The sequence below is a fragment of the Bos mutus genome, chromosome 29 (assembly GCF_027580195.1).
Source record: "Bos mutus isolate GX-2022 chromosome 29, NWIPB_WYAK_1.1, whole genome shotgun sequence".
Classification (NCBI taxonomy): domain Eukaryota; kingdom Metazoa; phylum Chordata; class Mammalia; order Artiodactyla; family Bovidae; genus Bos; species Bos mutus.
The window spans coordinates 13,531,443-13,553,524 of NC_091645.1; positions in this window are offsets into that span (position 1 = coordinate 13,531,443).

The window sequence follows — 22,082 nt, forward strand, 5'->3', positions numbered from 1 at the left end:
TTGGACACGACTGAGTGACTGAACAACACAGGAATTTTAGATCTTGTAAACTAATGAATAAATTATGTAAATAATAATTATAATAACTGCTACTTATTGAGCCACAAATAAGTGTCAAATCAATACAGGGAGTATTTTATCTGTCACTTGGCATAGTGTTTGACATATATATATGTAGGTATATATGTATATATTTATAATTTGTTCATTAATTTCAAGATCTAAAACTTTTCAGTAATACACGATTAGAAAAGCATATCTTCATCTTTTGTTTGCTTCTCACTTATTCAGTTTCCACATTATTTATATTTTCTGTATGCATCTAGATCATGCATATATATTTAAAACCTACACATATACATTTGTCAGGCAGTATACTTATTCCTGGAAATTTAGCAATGAGCAAGGTGAACATGGCTGAGCCTCATGGACTATGTAGGTTTGTGTGAGTGGGTTAGCCGTGTAAATATTCTGCCGTAGTATGACAAAGAGGGTACTGGGAGTACAGAGGAGGTGATGCTTAATGAGGAGTGCTTCCTGGAGGAGTGAGCTCTAAAGATGACCAGGGTCAGAGAAATGAACCTCAGACAGAAGAAGAGAGGCAAAAGCTTTCGAGGTGAGTGGGAGAGATTTCTTTGCAGAAGAGATGCTGGGAGGATAAAGGGTTGGATGTGAAGGCTCATAAATCATGTTCAGGAGTCTCGAGAATATTGGAGAACTAGTACAGATTTTCAAAGCAGAGAAGTGGCATGGGAAGTATACATTTTACAAAGGCTATTGGCTGTGGCATAGAGCATGGATTGGAATTGAAAAAGGATAGCTATAGGAGGAATTTTTGTAAATCAAATTAAGGCATTAGGAAACTGGGATGTATCAGAGAAGAGAAAAAGGATTCAAAACATGCAGTCTAAGATGGAAGAAATATTAAGATGAGGAAATTTAGAGGCTGATTTACAAGAAAAGGAAAAGAAAGATAAAGTCAAGAAAATAATTAATTTTGCCACTCTCCAGGTCAGAAGTTTTAATTGTTTTTTAAGGAAAAACAAACAAAAAACTTAGTGCTTCTTTGTTATCTTCCCTCAAACTTAACATTCAGCCTTGTATTTATAGGGTTCACCAAAAATTTCATTGGGGATTTTTGTATTTGATGTGATGGAAAAACCCAAGCAAACTTTTCGGCAATCCTAATACATCCCATCCCATATCACTTTTTCAAAAGTTTTAAATTTCACTATGAATTTTTCTGCCTATGTTCCATGATTTAGCTTATCTGCCATTATCACTAAACTACCTTCCATATATCAAAATTCCTCCCACTCTCCAAGGAACATATCTCAAATGTTACTTCTTAGGTGAATTATTCTTTCATCTATTCACAGTATTCTCATAGCAATGTGTATGTCTTTCACAGGAGAGGACCATATTTCAGTCATTTCTGTTCCCTTCCTGGAACCTTATACAAATCTTTATCTGAACAGATTTAGTATTCAGGAAATGTTTGGAAACTGAGATGAATAATACACAGAGCATCTTATTTCTTTGCTGATAACTGACAAAAACACGGGCATAAGATAACCCTAAAGGAAAGATAGAACCATTGATTCAAAGACACATTTGGAAGGAATAAGAAGAGGGGTACTTTTGATTTAAATATTAACAATATGTGTAAAATTTAAAAGTGAACCCTGAAACATAAAAGTACATTCTGTTAATTTCAGGTGCAGTTATTAATTGCACAGTATGTGCTATGTTATGGGTATTAACATTAAACCTGCTTCATCATTTTTACTGGCAATCAAAAATTATTTGTAGACAGACCATTCTTATACCACATCATCTCTGCAGTTCTGTTTTTACAGTTTATTATTATATATAGAGGCTTGATACAGTTGAACATTTCTTTCAAAAATGAAATACTTTGATGTGAAAAAAGCAGTGCTAAGACTCGGACTTCTGACAAAACATATTTTTCTTTTCAAATACAAAACTGAAAATAAATTCTATATATCCTTTGACTTAATCTTTTCATAGGAATATAGTTGAGTAACTATAAGCACGATATATAGAGTCATAGCAATACCAGATTGTGACTTTTTTCTCTGATAAATCCCTTCTCCATTCCTGACAAGCATTTCTCTCCTGCTGATAACTTAGAGAAAACATTAGGTTTATGAATATGATAAATTAAGTGGATTGCAACATTTAGAAAGTTCATAGTTAATAAAGTTGATTTCATATACAGCATAATTTTTTATTGGAGGATAATATACAGCATTATTGTCTCATATAGAGTAAGGACACATAAAATGTATATCCATTGTATTCAATTTAAGATTGATTCTATTTTTAAATTATTTTTAAGATTGATTCAATTTCACTCATAATTTAAGTGAAAAAATACTGATGGAACATTACTTCCAAGTTCACTCATAGCTACAAGGGCTGTCTAAAATTAAAGCTCTGAACACATAACTTCTGTGTTCAGAATAATGGACTTACACTCAGCAAAACCTATACAAGGCTCTCATGTCATTTATTGTAGGTCCTTGTCTCACCTTATTCTTATATGCCAAAAGCTATGTAGCAAAAATGTCATCACAAACCTAAAAGTGCTGTAAAAATAAATGTTTAACTGCTGCTAATTTTGGAACAGGGCATTGTCTCTGCCTGCAAAGAATAGCATTTTAAAGTATTCTAAGTCTGTCTAGGAGTTGTTAACATTTTGATGTTTTGAGATTCATGATGTCAGGGGTCATGTCTTACTTATTTTTACTCATTAGAGAGATGGTTATTGAGGGTCTGCTATGTGTCAAGTCCATGCTCAGGGACTACAGTCCAAATTTGGCAGGGAAGGGAAGTCTGTGCTCTTAAGATGCTTATATTCTTTTTTTTTTTTTTTTTAATTTTGTTTTATTTTTAAACTTTACATAATTGTATTAGTTTTGCCAAATATCAAAATGAATCCACCACAGGTATACATGTGTTCCCCATCCTGAACCCTCCTCCCTCCTCCCTCCCCACACCATCCCTCTGGGTCGTCCCAGTGCACTAGCCCCAAGCATCCAGTATCGTGCATTGAACCTGGACGTGCATTGAACCTGGATGCTTATATTCTGATACTCACTGTCTGGAAGAGGGCTTACCTGGTGGCTTAATTGATAAAGAATCTGCCTGCCAATGCAGGAGACATGGGTTTGAACCCTGGGTTGGGAATATCCCCGGAAAAGGAAATGGCAACCCACTCTAGTATTCTTTCCTGAAAAATACGATGGGCAAAGGGGCCTAGTGGGCTACAGTCCATGGGTCACAAGAGTTGGACATGACCTAGCGATTAACCACCACCACTCCTTAGAAGAAAACATTCAATGAGCAGAGAAAAAACATAGCAACAAGATTTAAGATAGTGATGAGCATTCAAAAGATTAATATGGTATATATCATACACAGGTATGGAACATTTAGATGTGAGGATGAAGACAGAGAATTAAGATTAATGATCAAGAAGCCCAAGAAATATTTTAAAATGACATTGTAGCTAGGACATGGGTAATAAAAAAACTCAGGAGTTACCCACATCCAGACCCCGGGATAGAGTCTTCCAGGCAAGGAAACACCAAAAAGATCATAAATTGGGAAATTGTATGGCATCTTAGAGAAACTGCAAGAAGGCTAATATGTCTGGGTTTACTGTTTGCAGTAGTTTTATTCTTATTATAATTGCTGCATGAGTTGAAAGACATAGATATTAATTAAATGTGTTTTTCTCCTCTTTTTAGCTTGTTGATGTAACTGTAATATATAGTACAATTAATTTATGAGATATATCTAATTAAAAAATATTATAGTTGTTGAGAATGTGTATGTAGTTGAAGACAAGTATAACTGATCCATGAACTCAATTATAATTTATATCTGTAAAATGTTTAATATACATTTATACTTTGATATATAAATGATCCCCTAGTTGCTTAAGGATGATATCTTCAATTGATGGATGAGAAAACTATAGCCTAAAATGTAATCATTTGGCTTACACCCGTCAGCATGCAGTTGTCGAAGCATGTAGACTTAAATCTGGACCGATGGAGTCGGCTTTTTTAATTGATTTTATTGAAGTATAGTTGATTTACAATGTTGTGTTAATATCTGCTGTACAGCAAAATAACTCAGTTATACATACATATGAATTCTTTTTTCATATTCTTTTCCATTGTGGTTTATCACAGGATATTGAATATATTTCCCTGTGGTATGCAGCAGGACCTTGTTGTTTGTCCATTCTCTCTATAATACTTTTCATCTGCTAACCCCAAAGTCCCACCCCATGCTTCTTCTTTCCCACCCTCGCTTGGCAACCATAATTCTGTTTTCTGTGCCTGTGAGTCTGGACAGATAAAATCCAATCCCGTTATACCTCATGTACATAATGTGGCTTTGAGCAATGCCTTTTACCTGTTTTATCTTAATTTATTAAAGTTTCTGTACTATTAAAATAAATAACACATAGAACTTATCTTTTATTTTTTTCTTATAATAAACATTTTATCTAAGATAAAATCCTTTAGTAATAATAATGGCTAATATTAACTAACACGTATTGCATACCCTGAACAATTCTATTCTCAAAACTTTATAACTATTAATTCATTTCATCTTTATAATAACTGCCACAAATACTACTTCTAAAACTAAAATAAAATGACATAATAAAATAAATTGAATTCTGCTCAGCCAACATGTATTGCAATAATGTTCCACCACAATTCAACGTAAGATGTGTAAGAATCTGTAAAAATTACTTCCTGCTACTGTAACTCCATGCCCATGAATTGTATTCCTCCCATCTCTGTGGTCGAGCTCTCAGCACAGCAGTTAGTAAAAGCTTTCTTCCCTACCCTGCAGCTCATCAATTCTGCTTCTCAGTCTCTGCTCTTGTCTCCTGCCACTGTGGAGATCAGATTCAAGCTCTATGCCCTTGACATCAAAGTCAGAACACAGAAGACACTTAAGTTTTTCTCTTGTCTTCGAGTTTATCTTTCCTTATCACCAAGACCTACTTATAAGTTTGCCTGATTTCTAAGTGAGCAAGATTAGTCATTCTTCCCACAGCTATTTTAGGGGCTGCTATTAAAATGTTGTTCCAGCTTTGCAATGGGCTACATTCAAAGTTGGAATTAGAATGTGGTTTTGCAAAGAACTTGAGGTTTGTTTTCAATAGCATGGACCTCACCTGGAAGCTGGTTTAAGCCAAATTCTACAAATGCAGAAACTCAGGCCCTACCGGGGTTCTTGAATCTGAATTTGCATTTTAACATGAATTTTCAGTGATCCTATTCATATTAAAGATTGAGAAGCGCCAGACTAGAGATCTGCAAGGCTAGAATTCTGGACTTAATCTCAAAGACACTGGGATGTTAGGAAAAGCCTGTCAAGGAGTGAATTCTACCAGCCTGACAGGAGCTGACCATAATCCACATTTATTAAGAACCTGTGCTGCTGGAATACTCATCTCATTTTTAATGTATATTAATTCATTTTATTCTGACCACAATCCTACAGGGTGTTTGATATTATTACCACCTTTTAATAATAAAGATGAAAAAGCAGAGGCCGCAGAGGTTCAGTGACTTCCCTGAAGTCACACAATAGATAGATAATAGGCTTGGATTCAAAACCAGGCAGATTGGTTCCAAGCTCTAGTTCTTAATTATTATCCTGTGCTGCTTCTTTTTCAATAACCTGTTTCACCTTCATTTACTGGCACAGTTCCTTAATGGGCAGGCATTCAATAATTGAAAAGAATGAGGCCCTAAATTCAGCAAATGAACACAGGCTCTCCTCTGCCACAGGTAAATCTACCTCTCCATGCTAGTCTGTGAAGAAGCTGCCTGAGTGATAAGAAATCAGCAAACTCATCAATGCCTATATTTTTCTTTCATTTTTGCATCTCTGCTCCTCATATCCTTCTATCCACCCTGAAGCAGACATCTTATAGTTCTCTTGAGTTGAAGTTGCTTCCTGTATCTTCAGCAAACACTGAAATGAATTGAATGAATACTAGATAGCTTTATACTAGACATTTTATATGTGTTATTTGAAATCATATATACTAAGGGAGACATTATTATTTCCATTTCACAGACCATAAGGTTGCATCCAGAAAAGTTAAATAAAATCAGAGAAGAGTAGAGTCATGCTTTAATCCCAGTTCTTTCTGATTCTAGTAGAGCACTCTTTTTAACTCTCAATATAGATTGACACTTGTGCTTTTCCTTGCTATTTGATAGAATCAATCTCGAAAGTCATATTTCTAAGAGATCACGGTATTTTTGTGTTTATTTTTGAATTTTTCCTTACCTAAGTCCATTGCACTAACAGTTCTCAAACTTCAAGTGTTAGGGATAACCTGGGGAGATTGTTCAAACACTGCTTACTGGACCCATTCCCAGAGTTTCTGAATTAGCAGGTGGATAATTTTTATTGCTGACAAGCTTCAGGAGATGCTGATGCTGCTTGCCTGGGGACCACAGTTTGAAAGCCACTGCAGGCATTAAACCTTCCCAACTCTTCATATGCCCTTAAGTACTTTTCATCCCCACTCGGAAAAAGATTTCAAAGTGCTGCCCCTAGGAGAAGCGCTAGACTACGGTGGATCTGAATCCATTTTTCACACAGGCATAAAGTGATCAGATAGGGATATGGGACATGTCATAGACCATATACACAAGGGGACTGGGTTCTGAAAAGATGCCCCTGTCAATTTATTAACGTTTGCGGAACAAGCAGACTATGTTTGGCACTGACAAAATACACAACTGAATTCTCATGCTTTGTACAATTCTATCAGATTTCTAGCTCTTACTATTTTCCTCCTCTGGAATGTTTTAGACTTATAATTTGTATTTATTTTAGGAGGTAAACAGTGAAGAGCTGTCTATTGTTTGATACTTGGATGGCTAATCATCATGGCTTCTCCCTCACAGCGTATGCCAGTGAAATAGAGCTAGGATTTGTATTGATTTAGTGAGCGTCTGGCTACTAAGACAAGGAACCCATCTATCAGGGTTTAGAGGAGTCAGATGCACCCTTTCTGCCATCATGTACCCATTAACACATCCCCTGCTGGGATGGGGGGATGTGCATGCATGGCTTTATAAAATGACTTCCCTAATTCCAGGTGCCAAGAAACTGTTTGGTGAAATTTCCAAGAGTGTTCACTAGTCATGGAAAAGTAAAATCCTCCCCAGGAGAACAACCCTCAACATTCTTCATTTAAGTTACTGTAACAATGTGCATGTGCCTAGTAGCTCAGTTGTGTCCAACTCTTTGCAACCCATGGGCTGTAAACCCCCAGGCTCCTCTGTCCATGGGATTCTCCAGGCAAGAATATTGGAGTGGGTTGCCATTTCCTCCTCCTCCAGGAGATCTTTCCTGACCCTGGGATTGAACCTGGGTCTCCTGCATTGCAGGGAGATTTTTTATCATCTGAGCTACCAGAGAAACCTCGTAACAACAACTCCTATCATTCTCCCTCTCCTGCTGTGGAAGAAAAAGAATCATTTTATGGCCCCAACACAAGGAGCCACTGTCTCTCTTGTCGGATAATAATAGTATCAGTTAACAGTATTGAACAAAGCAAATTCCTGTTCTTATGGAATTCTTGATGGGTGATTTTTATGTCTTATTTCATGTAATACTCACACATGTCCTGTACAATGGGTATGATTATCTTTATTTTAAAAAGTGACAATAGAGGCTCTAAAATGGTAAATAGTTTAATCAGTTTTCACTATTAATAAGTGGTTAGGCTAAGTTCCAAGCTCAGGTATTTTTCATTTCATATAACTCTCTCTTAACCAACACATGTTACTCTAAAAGCTATTACAGTTTTACTACTTTTCAGGAGATAGACCACAAAAGGAGAATTTGTAGCATGTTGAGAAGTCTTTAACTTTTGAAAATTCACAGATATGTTATGAACAATATATTTTCTACCCTTAGGATTCATTTAACAAATATTGTGACTACGTAGCTATGACTCTAGATAAAAAGAAAAATACCACCAAACTTAGTAATTTGAAAGAAAAAAAAAATAGCTCTTCATTGTCTCTGATGACTAAGGTTGGCTGTGCTCAGCTGGAAAGCTCTGTTTTCTGTGCTGTTGGCTGGAGCTGTAGTTGCCTGGGAGACCTCCTCACAGGGCTGATACTTAACGCTGACCGTCATTTGGGGCCGTTAACTAGAGCACCTCAGTTCTCCTCCAGGTGACCTCCTGCAAGGTTTGTGCTTTTTAGATCCTGGAAGCTGATCATGGAAGAAAGAAACAAAAAGGTGCACTGCTGATTTCTTAAAAGCCCATTTACTGTTCACTCTAAGAAGTTACACAGAGTTGCTTTTGTCTTATCCTACCAAGCACAGCTAATCTCAGGCCAGGTTAGATTAAAAATGGGGAATGACAACAAATTTGGTCCAACTTGAGTCCACTACAATCTGCCCTTTGGTCAGAAAATCGTAAAAATATATCAGAGATGTAAAAATATCATCAGAGATGTACAAATATACTAGCCCCTTCTTTCAAGACCACCAAGTTGTATCTTGCTACAGCATCAAGTTCAGGCGTAAGGTACACAGTTTCAAAAGTTTCAATAACATGTCCAGGTGTGATTGAGGCTCCGAAGGGCTGGCTTCACATGTTTTTTTGTTTGTTTGTTTGTTTGCTTTTTGCAGTCTAAGAAGAAAGTTATCTACTCTAATAAACAAGTCAGTTGGGGGATAGTGATGGAATGACCCCAGTAGACACTCTCAATCAAAAAGGGATAGAAAAAAATAAATGCTCTAAATCCTCTGTTCCCCAGCAGAGAGCATACGCTTATTAGGAACCTAGTTTACCTATTTGTGTAGTTCTTTGTCCGGAAGATCCCCTGGAGAAGGAAATGGCAATCCACTCCAGCACTCTTGCCTGGAAAAATCCCATGGATGGAGGAGCCTGGTAGGCTGCAGTCCATGGGGTCGTGAAGAGTCGGACACAACTGAGTGACTTCACTTCACTTTGGGGCTCTTAGCCCTGCCCCATCTTCCTGCTTCCTTTTCTGTAAGAAAGGGTCCATATTGGTAGTATAGCTGCAAAGTTTTGTTAGCCTGTTTTATGCCCAGAGAAATATTTAGCCCTCAAGACATCTTTTCCTTTTTAATTGTTTTTTTTTTTTTTCCCTTCTTTTAAATTCAAGACAGTTTGCTTCCACCAGTGGCTGTCCTAACAACTTTGTATGTTCTATAATTAATCATAAATTAATAAGGGATAACTCATTGTTGCTTAAATTTCCTGAGAGGGAGGAAGAAATATAACTTGATTCTCATGATATGACAGATATCATGTCAAGCGATTAGCACACACTTTGCATAGTTCTGATAACAGTCATGGAACTTGCATGTCCACTTGTTTATGGATGAGAAAATCGAAATGTAGAAAAGGTAATTGTTAATTTTCATATAGTTTATAAGTAGCACATGTAAGACTGAAAACCAGAAGTGTCTAGACCCAAAGTCTAAGCATTTTCTACTATAGCATATTGTCTTTAATTCTAAAATTTTTTGCTTACTTTTAATCATTTGTTTATTCATAACCTGTTTTGAAAATAAAGTTGAAGTAGCAGAGCAGCTGTAGAATGGATATTTTTAAGACCATGTTATTTAGGTGATTTTTATTTAGCAAACCATTGCCTAAGATTTAAATTTAAAATGACTAAATTATTTTAAATTGATGAACATGAAAGCATTGAGGACTACAGTTATTTGGAGAAAATGATGGACATCCTTGCTACCTGGTCATAATCAGTGCTAAATTGACTGCATAGTCCTGATTGGATTTGTAAGTTTAGTTAGAAAAGTTTGCAAAGAACATAAACATAATTTTCAATGAAATACTGTCATAATAATAAATAATTCTATGCTTATATGATTTATTAAGGAGACATCTCAAACAACCTTAATTGATTTCTTTAGTTCAGGAATCCTTAGAGGTTTCGAGATGCCAATAGTTTTGATTTTCTAAAGGACATAGAATATAGTACTTAAAGATACATTTGATCTGAGCAATTTTTGTGAGCAGTGTTATAGGAGGAGTAAAAGTTTGGTCTACATTTTTAGAAATTATGCCCTAGAAAAATCTAGAGCATTGTGTAAACAAAGAGAATATGTGAAGAATGTAGCTAATTACTATGTTTTTATAGATAAGCCCATGTTATTCCTGGAAGTATAAAATCTTTCATTTTATTGCATGTGCTCTAGCTATGAGCTGCTTGTATATTTTGGAAATTAATTTGTTGTCAGTTTTTCATTTTCTATTATTTTCTCCCATTCTGAGGGTTGTCTTTTCACCTTGCTTATCATTTCCTTTGCTGTGCAAAAGCTTTTAGGTTTAATCAGGTCCCACTTGTTTACTTTTGTTTTTATTTCCATTACTCTAGGAGGTGGGTCATAGAGGATCTTGCTTTGATTTTATGACATCAAGTGTTCTTCTTATGTTTTCCTCTAAGAGTTTTATAGTTTCTGTCTTACATTTAGGTCTTTAATCCATTTTGAATTTCTCCTTGTTTACGGTGTTAGGAAGTGTTCTAATTTCATTCTTTTACATGTTTTCCCAACACCATTTATTGAAGAGGGTGTCTTTGCCCCATTGCCTAGTCTTGCCTCCTTTGTCAAAACTAAGGCACCATAGGTGCATGGGTTTATTCCTGGGCTTTCTGTCTTGTTCCATTGGTTTGTGCCAGTACCATACTGTCTTGGTGACTGTAGCTTTGTAGTATAACCTGAAGTCAGGAAGGTTTAGAAGTAATATTTTTGATATTTTCCCCATGTATAACTTTTCCTTAAGTAGGTAAAAGTAAATATGGGTCTATATTAGTATTGTTTACCCTTTTAATTATAAAAGGTAGCACACTGTATATCCCATACTAATACTTTTATTTTTTTACTTGACAGTCCTTGAGTTTTGGGTTCCTTTCCCCCATTAACAGCGTTTCCCTTGTGGCTCAGCTAGTAAAGAATCCACCTGTAAGGCAGGAGACCTGGGTTCAATCCCTGGATTGGGAAGATTCTCTGGAGAGGGGAAAGGCTACCCACTCCAGTATTCTGGCCTGGAGAATTCCATGGACTGTATACTCCACGAGGTCGCAAAGAGTTGGACATGACTGAGGGAGTTTCACTTTCCCCCATTAACATATACAGAGATTTTTTTTTCATTTTTTGAGATAAGCTCAGTATCACACTGTATGAATGCCCCTTGGTTTATGTAACTAGTCCTCTGTTGATGAACATTGGTTTTGTGCCTGTTATTTTGTTATTTGAAAACAGTACTGCAGTACATAATTTGTCCATCTGTCAAATGTGTGTGGGTATTTTTTAAGATAAAAAGAGGTGGGATTGCTAGGTTAAACATTAAAAGCATTTTCAATTTTGACAGATATTTACAAGTTGCCGTATATATGTTTTATTTTCAACTCGCATCAACAATATATGAAGAGCTGATTTTTCCAGTTTTCAGAGTTTTTTTGTCTAAGTTGGATTTTCACCAACACAATAGGTGAAAATTGTTTTCTCAGTGTGACTGTACTTAGCATTTCTCTCAAAATAAGGGGAGTGAGTTGTTGTTTTAACATGCTTAAGGACTGTTGTCTTTCCTCTGCTTCTCAGTTCTATTATTTATATTAGCTGTTCTTAAGGAAATTATTTAGCTTCCATACAAACAAGGGAAAAATGGGACATCTATAGGAAAAGACAACACGGTAAAATATTTTATTATACATTAATAAGTGTAGGTTAAAATAAAAATAATAATATACATGTAATTCAACAAAGACAAAATTTATCATTTATATTAAAATGTTAAATGTAAATACGAAAGAAAATATAGACTGGATCAAAAAATAAAACCAAATAAATACTGTATCAAAATATACAGTTGAAACAACATAATTCAAAAAGTCCAGAAATAAAAGTGATGAAGGAAAATTATTTTTGATAGACCTTTACATATAAAATAAACATATACCAAATATTTTATTTAAGTAATTAACTAATGAGGAAGCCAATAAGATGTTATAATTGCTTCAAAGTAGATTTCAAAAGCACACACAGACATACAGGGGCAATCAGGAATATTGAAATGAATTTATATATAGGTGAAAAGCTGGTCATTATCTATAAGAAAATAATCCATTACATCTTCACTGATCTTTTTTTATTTTGCTTTCTATATACAAGAATCATTTACCTTGTGATCAGTTTGTAAAGTAGTTCAGAGGCAATGAATGGTATGAAGAACAGAAAAGAATATACTAGGTGAGACATCCAGTAATATTTTTGCCTATTTTACCAGCAAAAGTATAAACAAATGCAAACAAAGAGAAAAGAAAAACAGAGATTACAAAATAGTATTAGAAAAGTGAGGTCAGGAATAAAAATATATAAGGAAGAAAACACATATATAAGGGATATTTTATCATTCTAAAAGCACACATCACAATTGGCAATAAAAATAGAATAGTCACCAGTTTCTCCATGACAAAAGTCTTAGCCAGAGCTTTCAGGAAATGGGAAAAATAGGAAATACAAAAAAAAAATAGATAAAACATTTGAAAAATAGAAGACTTAATTTACCTCTCTCAGTTTAGGTCAGATATAAATGTTTGGTTTGACTGTTTCTGTAGAAGAGACTTCCAATACATCATAGTTTCCTCTCCTTCTGCTTTCTGAAACTACTTCAGCTTCAGTTCAGTTCAGTCACGTCCTACTCTTTGGGACCCCATGGACTACAGCATGCCAGGCCTCCCTGTTCATCACCAACTCCCAGAGTTTACTCGAACTCATGTCCATTGAATCGGTGATGCCATCCAACCCATCTCATCCTCTGTCGTCCCCTTCTCCTCCTGCCTTCAGTCTTTCCTTGGATCAGAGTCTTTCCAAATGAGTCAGTTCTTCACATCAGATGGCCAAAGTATTGGAGTTTCAGCTTCAACATCAGTCCTTCCAATGAATATTCAAGACTGATTTCCTTTAGGATGGACTGGTTGGATCGCCTTGCAGTCCAAGGGACTCTCAAGAGTCTTCTCCAACGCCACAGTTCAAAAGCATCAATTCTTAGGTGCTCAGGTTTCTTTATAGTCCAACTCTCACATCCATACATGACTACTGGAAAAACTATAGCCTGGACTAGATAGACCTTTATTGGCAAAGTAATGTCTCTGTTTTTTAATATGCTGTCTAGGTTGGTCAAAACTTTTCTTCCAAGGAGCAAGCGTCTTTTAATTTCATGGCTGCAGTCACCATCTGCAGTGACTTTGGAGCCCCAAAATCTGTGTGATTATTACTCAGATCATGAACACCTTATTTCCAAATTCAGACTTAAATTGAAGAAAGTAGGGAAAACCACTAGACCATTCAGGTATGACCTAAATCACATCCCTTACGATTATACAGTGGGAGAGAAATAGATTCAGGGGATTAGATCTAATAGACAGAGTGCCTGAAGAACTGGGGACAAGGGTCAGCTTCAGTGCTCATCATCAATTCATGCCACCCCTGTTGACTCTTGTCCTGAAAAGGAAACAACAACAACAAACCTGCAATTTTCTGGAGGAAAGTCTAACAGATACAAAGCATTAGAGACTAGCACCTCATAGTTCATACCTCCTCATAAAATCACAGAATTAAAAGGGGTGGTTGAAAGAGAGAGCTTCAGAAATAATTTTGAAGAAATTTAAGCACCTGCTATTTCATATTATTATCAAATTCTATTTTGGCCAGTCTTTTTTCTTTTCTTTTTCATTATCAATATAACAGAGAAGTTAGGGTGTTTTACACATGAAAGCGTCAGAATAAGTAGAAAGAGAAATCTGTCAATTGATTACTTCATATATGTGTCTCTTCTCATTGTCTTACCTTGCAATCCAAAGTCAAGTTGCATATTGATAATTCTTTTCAGATTGGCTATTACCAGATCTTCGACAACCAACTGTTGTATTTGGAATGGTATCAAAATATCGTTAAAGTATAAACAACAAATAAACAAATAAATTAAAGTATTTAAAGAATGGCATTTCTCGACCTAGAGTAGGAAACTGAGTTTCTGATTATTGAGTCACAAATGTGACATTTTTAGGTGAACAGGTCTTGGGTTGGTACATTGAATAAAACATTTCTGTGAGAACTATTATGGGGCTGAATATAGAAACATTTCTCAGAGTATGGACACCTGGCTTTGGAATCACTGGCATACTTGTTAAAATAAATATTTAAAGGAATTTAAACTCTGGAGGTAGCCCAAACTTTGTAGTTTTAGCAAGCTTTCCAGGAGTTCTTGACTCATTCTTGCAGTGGACTGTTAATGTAGAAGTGTTTATCCCCTCCTGTGGTAATTTGCATTCCTGGACTCTGATTCTCCATCTTTCTCTATATCTGCCATTTGGTAAGTGATTTTACAGTGCCTACAACTGTGTGTGCCATGTAATATCTCACCAGAGGCATTTGCTTCCACCAATGGGATATTAGAAATATGGTGCAAAGCACTGGTAAAACTAAGTTGCTAATGCATATGCTTCTACCATCACCAGACATGCCTATTCTAGCCTACTCCTTCCAGAAGGGGGATAAGAGACTTTCGGAAGGCATTTGCTACAGAAAAGTTCAGGCCCGAGCTGCTGAGACCAGCCACTCTGCAGATGTTTGAAGATAAATGATTCTTGTCTTAAGCCTGAGTTTTGGAGTGATCTGTTACTCAGCATTTTCTGAACATGGTTAACTGATGCACTTACACTACATTATTATCCATGGAATTCTCCAGGGAAGCACACTAGGGTGGGTAACCAACCATTCCCTTCTCCAACGTCTCCTGCATTTCAAACTCCTTTTGAAAGAGAGGGCGTATCACTGTCACCAAACCAGATGTCCCTGGAGTCCCATTCCACTCTACCACTACTTCACTGTCTGACAAGTTACTGCACTTCTAAGGCTCAATTTCATGAAATGTTAATTTATTATAATAATAATTACTTTGCAGGATTTTTATAAATATTAAATACAAGGATACAAAGTGCATCCTGTATTATTTCCATCTGTTTTTCTTCTCCATAATGTAGTTACTTTCTGATAATGAGAGAGACACAAAGAATTGGACTCACCTAGTCATTTTTCTGCTAATAATTTACTAAATGAAAAAGAGAAAATTGCCTTGAAAAAATGTGAGATGCTTGTTGAATTTTATTTTTTAAATATGGTGAAATGCTAAAGGCAGGAATGTTAATCAGTTTAGCATGGACTGTTAAACTGAGTGTATAGAATATTTTAACTCCTTACTTAACAGATGTTTAGTAGGAACTTTCTTCCTATCTTCCTTAAACTTTGTAAAATGTGTTCATTAATCATTTCTATAATATCAAGCTTGGGCTGCTGAGCATATAATGGCCATAGTCCTCACATTTATTAGAGAATCTTAATGTTGCATAATTTATTTTCAAAATAAGTAAGTCTCCAAATAGATAATTAATTGTAATTTTCATTTTATACCCAGTAGGATTTTTCATTAACATGAATTACAAATCATGGGTAGAGAAAAGGCTTTCCCCACAACTTTCTCTAATTCATCTTTAGGAAAAATGTTATCATACAAGAAGGATTCTTCAGTTTCAGCAAAATCAGACTGAAGTTCCACTATCAAGTATATATCAGTTGCCAACAATGTAATAACCATGTGTTAATGCAAGAGATTTGGCCACCTCATGCGGAGAGGTGACTCATTGGAAAAGACTCTGATGCTGGGAGGGATTGGGGGCAGGAGGAGAAGGGGGCGACAGAGGATGAAATGGCTGGATGGCATCACTGACTCGATGGACTTGGGTCTGCGTGAACTCCGGGAGTTGGTGATGGACAGGGAGGCCCGGAGTGCTGCGATTCATGGGGTCGCCAAGAGTCGGACACGACTGAGCGACTGAACTGAATTGAACTGAATGCAAGAGAGATTGTGAGAAATAGTGAATGAACAATAGGAACTTTGAAAGCAATAGAACAAGATTTAGATTGTGGTTTGACAGTTTATTACTGTGTAATTAGAGACCTTGGTTTTTCTGTTTATAAAATTTCAATACTCAAAATTATATCACAGAATTTATGATTTGATATAATATGCATATATAAGACTTGGCACTTACAAGTTATTCCATAAATTAGTGTTATTTTAGGAGACTTCCAACACCGTTTTAAAGTATTAAGTTTCAAGGCTATTCCATTTTCAGGAATGTGTGACAGAATGTATTAGCTAGAAGATAATAAATTTGATAATAAATCATGGTGTACTGCCACATATATGTTCTCTGAAGTATAAGAACATGATTAAAAGTTCAAGAGCTATAAAATCATCTGGTTTGGTTCAAGTTCAAGCTTGACTACACACGAGTTATAAAGCTTTGAGTAGTGTGATTAACTCCTTTGTGCCTTATTTATGTATAAAGTGGGGTTAGTGTTATTTATGATTATTATTGTGATTCGTGGGTTCAGTCCCTTGGTTGGGAAGATCCCCTGGAGTTGGAAATGGCAATCTGCTCCAGTATTCTTGCCTGGAGAATTCCATGGACAGAGGAGCCTGGTGGGCTACAGTCCATAGAACCATGAGAGTTAGACATGACTGAGCAACTGAACACGCATTGTGATTTTAAAATTCTGTAACGAGTATAAGTCAGTTATCATTCTCTGATATATGAGAAAAACATTAACAGTAATTTTGTCAAGGTTATTATTACTTTTAGATGTAGTAGTGTTTTAATCTGGCTTCTAAAACTAACACTAAATTAGTCAGTTCAGTTCAGTCACTCAGTCGTGTCCGACTCTCTGCGACCCCACGGACTGCAGCATGCCAGGCCTCCCTGTCCGTCACCCACTCCCATAGTTTACTCAAACTCATGTCCATTGAGTTGGTGATGCCATCCAACCATCTCGACCTCTGTCATCCCCTTCTCTGCCTTCAATCTTTCCCAGCATGAGGGTCTTTTCAAATGAGTCAGTTCTTCACATCAAGTGGCTGAATTAGTGGAACTTGCCAATTCATTTAACGTTTCTGGTTCTATCAAAAAACGGCCTCTGTGATGATCAATGAGAATAGCATTTGCAGAGGTCTCTGATGGGTGCCTGACAAACTGTAGGTGCTATCTTATTTTTTAGTCACACTTTTCATTTTCTACAACAGGGGTGTGATTTAGGCGTTTTTAAATAAGAAATATCAAAATAAACTGGTCAGTTTGAGCAGACATATTGGAATAAGTGAGATAAGAATGTTTTTCAAAGTTAGAAATGGGACAAATATGATGGGTAAAGTTCACAGAGTAAGAATGAGTGTTGAATGAGAAGCTTAGAGGCACAGAAAAAAAAATCATTGGGGATAAAAGTATATACTGTTGGACTGAAAGTATGTGAGGCTGCCTGGCTGAGAAGGGTGGCAGAGTGACTGATAAACACAAGTCCAAGCTCCTGGCAATGGTAGGTGAGGGCAAGGAGATAATGAGAAGAAATAGAGCACTTAGGGAGCATTGGTTTCCTCGTGTGTTCTGTTTAGGAGTTTTCTGAAAAAGTATACCTAGAGTTGCTAACCTCCAAGGGTTATGTGACTTGTCTGACATCTGAAATGTCTTAAGCTTGTCATATTAGGTGAGCCATTGACCTCTCCAACTCTCATTTTCCTGACCTGAAAAGTGGCAATAATGTTACCTGCTTCCATTAATGAGTTATTGAATGATGGAGCTGAATGAGTTAGTAGATATGAAAGTGCTTTGAAAATGGCAATTGTCATATAAATATCAGGCACAGTTATTATAAACTGACACAGCTTTAGTGGCTCTGATTCTGCATAGTAAATGAAAGGAGTGAAGTTATTAACTGAGAAGAAACAGGAGTTGCAACTTTTCTCATTGTGGCTAATGCAGAATTTATGTTGTTTAATGCTGCAGTTAATTGATTGGGGTTGGATCTGGTGAGTAATTAAGTTTAGTAACAGTCTGCCAATACAATTTTCTATCTCCTGTCACATTAAATCACTTACAATGAACTCAGATTCAGGGAGAATATAAACTATTGTCTGACCTACTGCTACGTTGAAATTGCCTGGAATGAATGAGAGAAGCAGATGTTGAAATCTGGAAAAAAAAAGGGGGGGGGTGAAATATGGAGCACAGTTCATGAAGTCAAGATGTCAATAACCTTTCTTGTGTAGAAGATGCAAAATGCAAAAGACAGCTCTCTCTCTCTCTCCTTTTCTCTCTCTCTCCTTCTCTTTCTCTCTCTTTTTCTCTCTCTCTCTCCTTATCTCTCTCTCCTTATCTCTCTCTCTCTCCCTCTCTCTATCCTTCTCTGTCTCTCTGTCTCCCCATTCCCTTCTCCAGGGGATCTTCCCAGCCCAGGAATTGAACCCAGATCTCCTGCATTTCAGACAGATTCTTTACCGTCTGAGCCACAAGGGAAGCCCAACCAAAACACTGAAGTGGGTTGCCATGCCTTCCTCCATGGAATCTTCCTGACCCAGGGATCAAACTCATGTCTCCCTTTTAAAAAATATGTATTTAGTGTTAATTGAAGGATAATTGCTTTACAGTATTGTGTTGTTTCTACCCAATATCAACATGTTCAGCCATAATACTCATGTCTCTTGTGTCTCCTGCACTGACAGGCAAGTTCTTTACCACTAGTGCTGCTTGGGAAGCTTCCTTTTACCATCTCCTTCTATATTTCTTCTTGGAGTTCTATAAATCTCTGTAGTTATAATTCTTCTGAATTTCTTTTCTGAGTCTTATCGGATCTGCATGTTGATAAAATCTAGTATGATACCATAAAGAGAATCTCAGGTGTGGAAAGAGACATACTGGGGGTTTGAATTCTCCATCGGCTGGGTGAGTATCTGAGGTTCCATTTCTGTCTCTGTAAGGCTACAGCCTTAAAATGTCTAGGCAGGGAAACCATCCAGCACAGTAGCTAATTGTTTGCAGCAGATCAATGGATAGTTTTGTTTTTTTGCCACATTCTCGCATCTTCAAGGTTTGGACTGCACCTTCCCTGTGTCTAGTTGCTGTTCCAGTGATTCCTCTGCCTTTTCACTTGTGCACAGGGACACTTCTACCATCTGTGAAGGAACTTGCTTCTGACCTTCTAAATATGAGTGTTACTCACTCAGTCATGTCCTACTCTTTAGCGACTCCATGGACTCTAGCCCACAAGGCTCCTTTGTTCATGGGATTCTCCAGGCAAGAATACTGGAGTGGGTAGCCATTTCCTCCTCCAGGGATCTTTCCAACCCAAAGATTGAACTTGGGTCTTCTGCACTGCAGGTAAATTCTTTACTGTCTGAGCTGCCAGCCCTCTTTCTATAGAAAAGCCTGTCTAAATATAAAACTTCCTTGCAAATCACTTGGCCTAGGGTACTGACTTGAGAAGTCATGTAGTAATATTGGGTCAATGATGAGAAAGTTAGTCTAGCTCTTGATGAAGAATGATTAGTAAATTTATAAAGAAATCTCAAGTTTTAATAAAATGAGTTGGATACTCAGTTACTTTTATAATAAAATAAATGCTGAATAAAATAATAATGAGACACCTTTATTTTTCCTGACATATTGGCAAATATTAACACATTTGAGAAAAGGCAATGCTGACAAGGCTGTGAATAAATAAGTGCTCAGAATCACTGTTGGCACGATTGTCATTTGATTCAACACCTTTGGAGCAGGGGGATGAGGTGTGACAATCTGATTGGAAAGGGGCCTGGGGCTGTGTATTAAAGCCATGCTTGCCTGCCAGATATGACATTTTTACTTATATTATGTATTTATGTGATGATGTAGGGACACTGGAGAAAAAGGACTTGTCTAGTAACTGGTTGAACAGCAGATTTATTTTTTAAAATAAACCTGTAGTCTGTGTTTATTTGGAATCACTGAGAGTGGTGGATGCGTAAGGGAGATTTTGAATTTTGGAATGATCTACCTCAGATATCCAACCAGTCCATTCAGAAGCAGATCAGCCCTGGGATTTCTTTGGAAGGTATGATGCTAAAGCTGAAATTCCAGTACTTTGGCCACCTCATGAGAAGAGTTGACTCATTGGAAAAGACTCTGATGGTGGGAGGGATTGGGGGCAGGGGAGAAGGGGACGATAGAGGATGAGATGGCTGGATGGCATCACTGACTCAATGGACATGAGTCTGAGTGAACTCCGGGAGTTGGTGATGGACAGGGAGGCCTGGCATGCTGCGATTGTCACAAAGAGTCGGACACAACTGAGCAACTGAGCTGAACTGAACTGACCTCAGATATGCAGATGACACCACCCTTATGGCAGAAAGTGAAGAGGAACTAAAAAGCCTCTTGATGAAAGTTAAATAGGAGAGTGAAAAAGTTGGCTTAAAGCTCAACATTCAGAAAACGAAGATCATGGCATCTGGTCCCATCACTTTGTGGGAAATAGATGGGGAAACAGTGGAAACAGTGTCAGACTTTATTTTGGGGGGCTCCAAAATCACTGCAGATGATGACTGCAGCCATGAAATTAAAAGACACTTACTCCTTGGAAGGAAAGTTATGACCAACCTAGATAGCATATTCAAAAGCAAAGACGTTACTTTGCCAACAAAGGACCATTTAGTCAGGGCTATGGTATTTCCAGTAGTCATGTATGGATGTGAGAGTTGGACTGTGAAGAAAGCTGAGCGCCAAAGAATTGATGCTTTTGAACTGTGGTATTGGAGAAGACTCTTGAGAGTCCCTTGGACTGCAAGGAGATCCAACCAGTCCATTCTAAAGGAGATCAGTCCTGGGTGTTCTTTGGAAGGAATGATGCTAAAGCTCAAACTCCAATACTTTGGCCACCTCAAGCGAAGAGCTGACTCACTAGAAAAGACTCTGATGCTGGGAGGGATTGGGGGCAGGAGGAGAAGGGGACGACAGAGGATGAGATGGCTGGATGGCATCACTGACTCGATGGACGTGAGTCTGAGTGAACTCCGGAAGTTGGTGATGGACGGGGAGGCCTGGTGTGCTGCGATTCATGGGGTCGCAAAGAGTCGGACATGACTGAGCAACTGAACTGAACTACCAGCAATACAGGCTTGCCTGGTGGCTCAGTGGTAAAGAATCCACCTGCCAATGCTGGACACACAGGTTCAGTCCCTGGGCCAGGGACATCCTCTGGAAAAGAAAATGGCACCGCCCCCCCACCCCCCCCACCTCACGTATTCTTGCCTGGGAAACCATGGACAGAGGAGCCTGTTGGGCTACAGTTCACAGGGTCACAAAAGTCAGACATGACTTAGTGACTAAACAAACAAACCAGTAGTACAGTCCTATTTTAAATCTATTTTGGGTCTGAGGACAAATTATCAGTTTTTATCAAAATTTAAAATGCATAGGCCTTTTAACACAGTAGCTCCATTTTTACACTCTGTCCTACAGATATGCACATCATGATGTTCTGGAAATGCATACAAATGTGCTTGTGGGAACATTATTTGTGACACTAAAAATTCAGACACTAACTGCCTCATAACTGGGACTGATTCACAACACCTAATCATGGAACACTTGGATTTTCTTATAGAGTAAAAGTGGATCTATATATTCTACAAGCATCTCTAAGTGAACATACATACCAACCCACAAAGCAAAAACAAAGTTCAGAACAGAATATATAATGACTATTATTTTTATAGTATCATATGTAGATAGATATTTGTACATTTATTCAAATATTAATTGTCTACTATGTGCTACATGAAGGAAAAGGGATGAGGAAAGAAAATGCTTTGAAGAATACTATTAACAGAAGATTGAGGCAGAGAATCTAAAGGGGAAGGGATACTTAATTTTCACTGCATAGCACTGAAGTTTATTTTTTATCATATATATTTTAAAAGATCATTTAATAAACAATTTTAAAACATCAGTTTAGAGACAAATGAATCAAAAAAATCAAGGCAAAATCCAACAAGTAGAAATGTTTTAGTTTCTAGCAACCAAATTCATCCTACCACTGACCCATTTAACACAAATATGTAT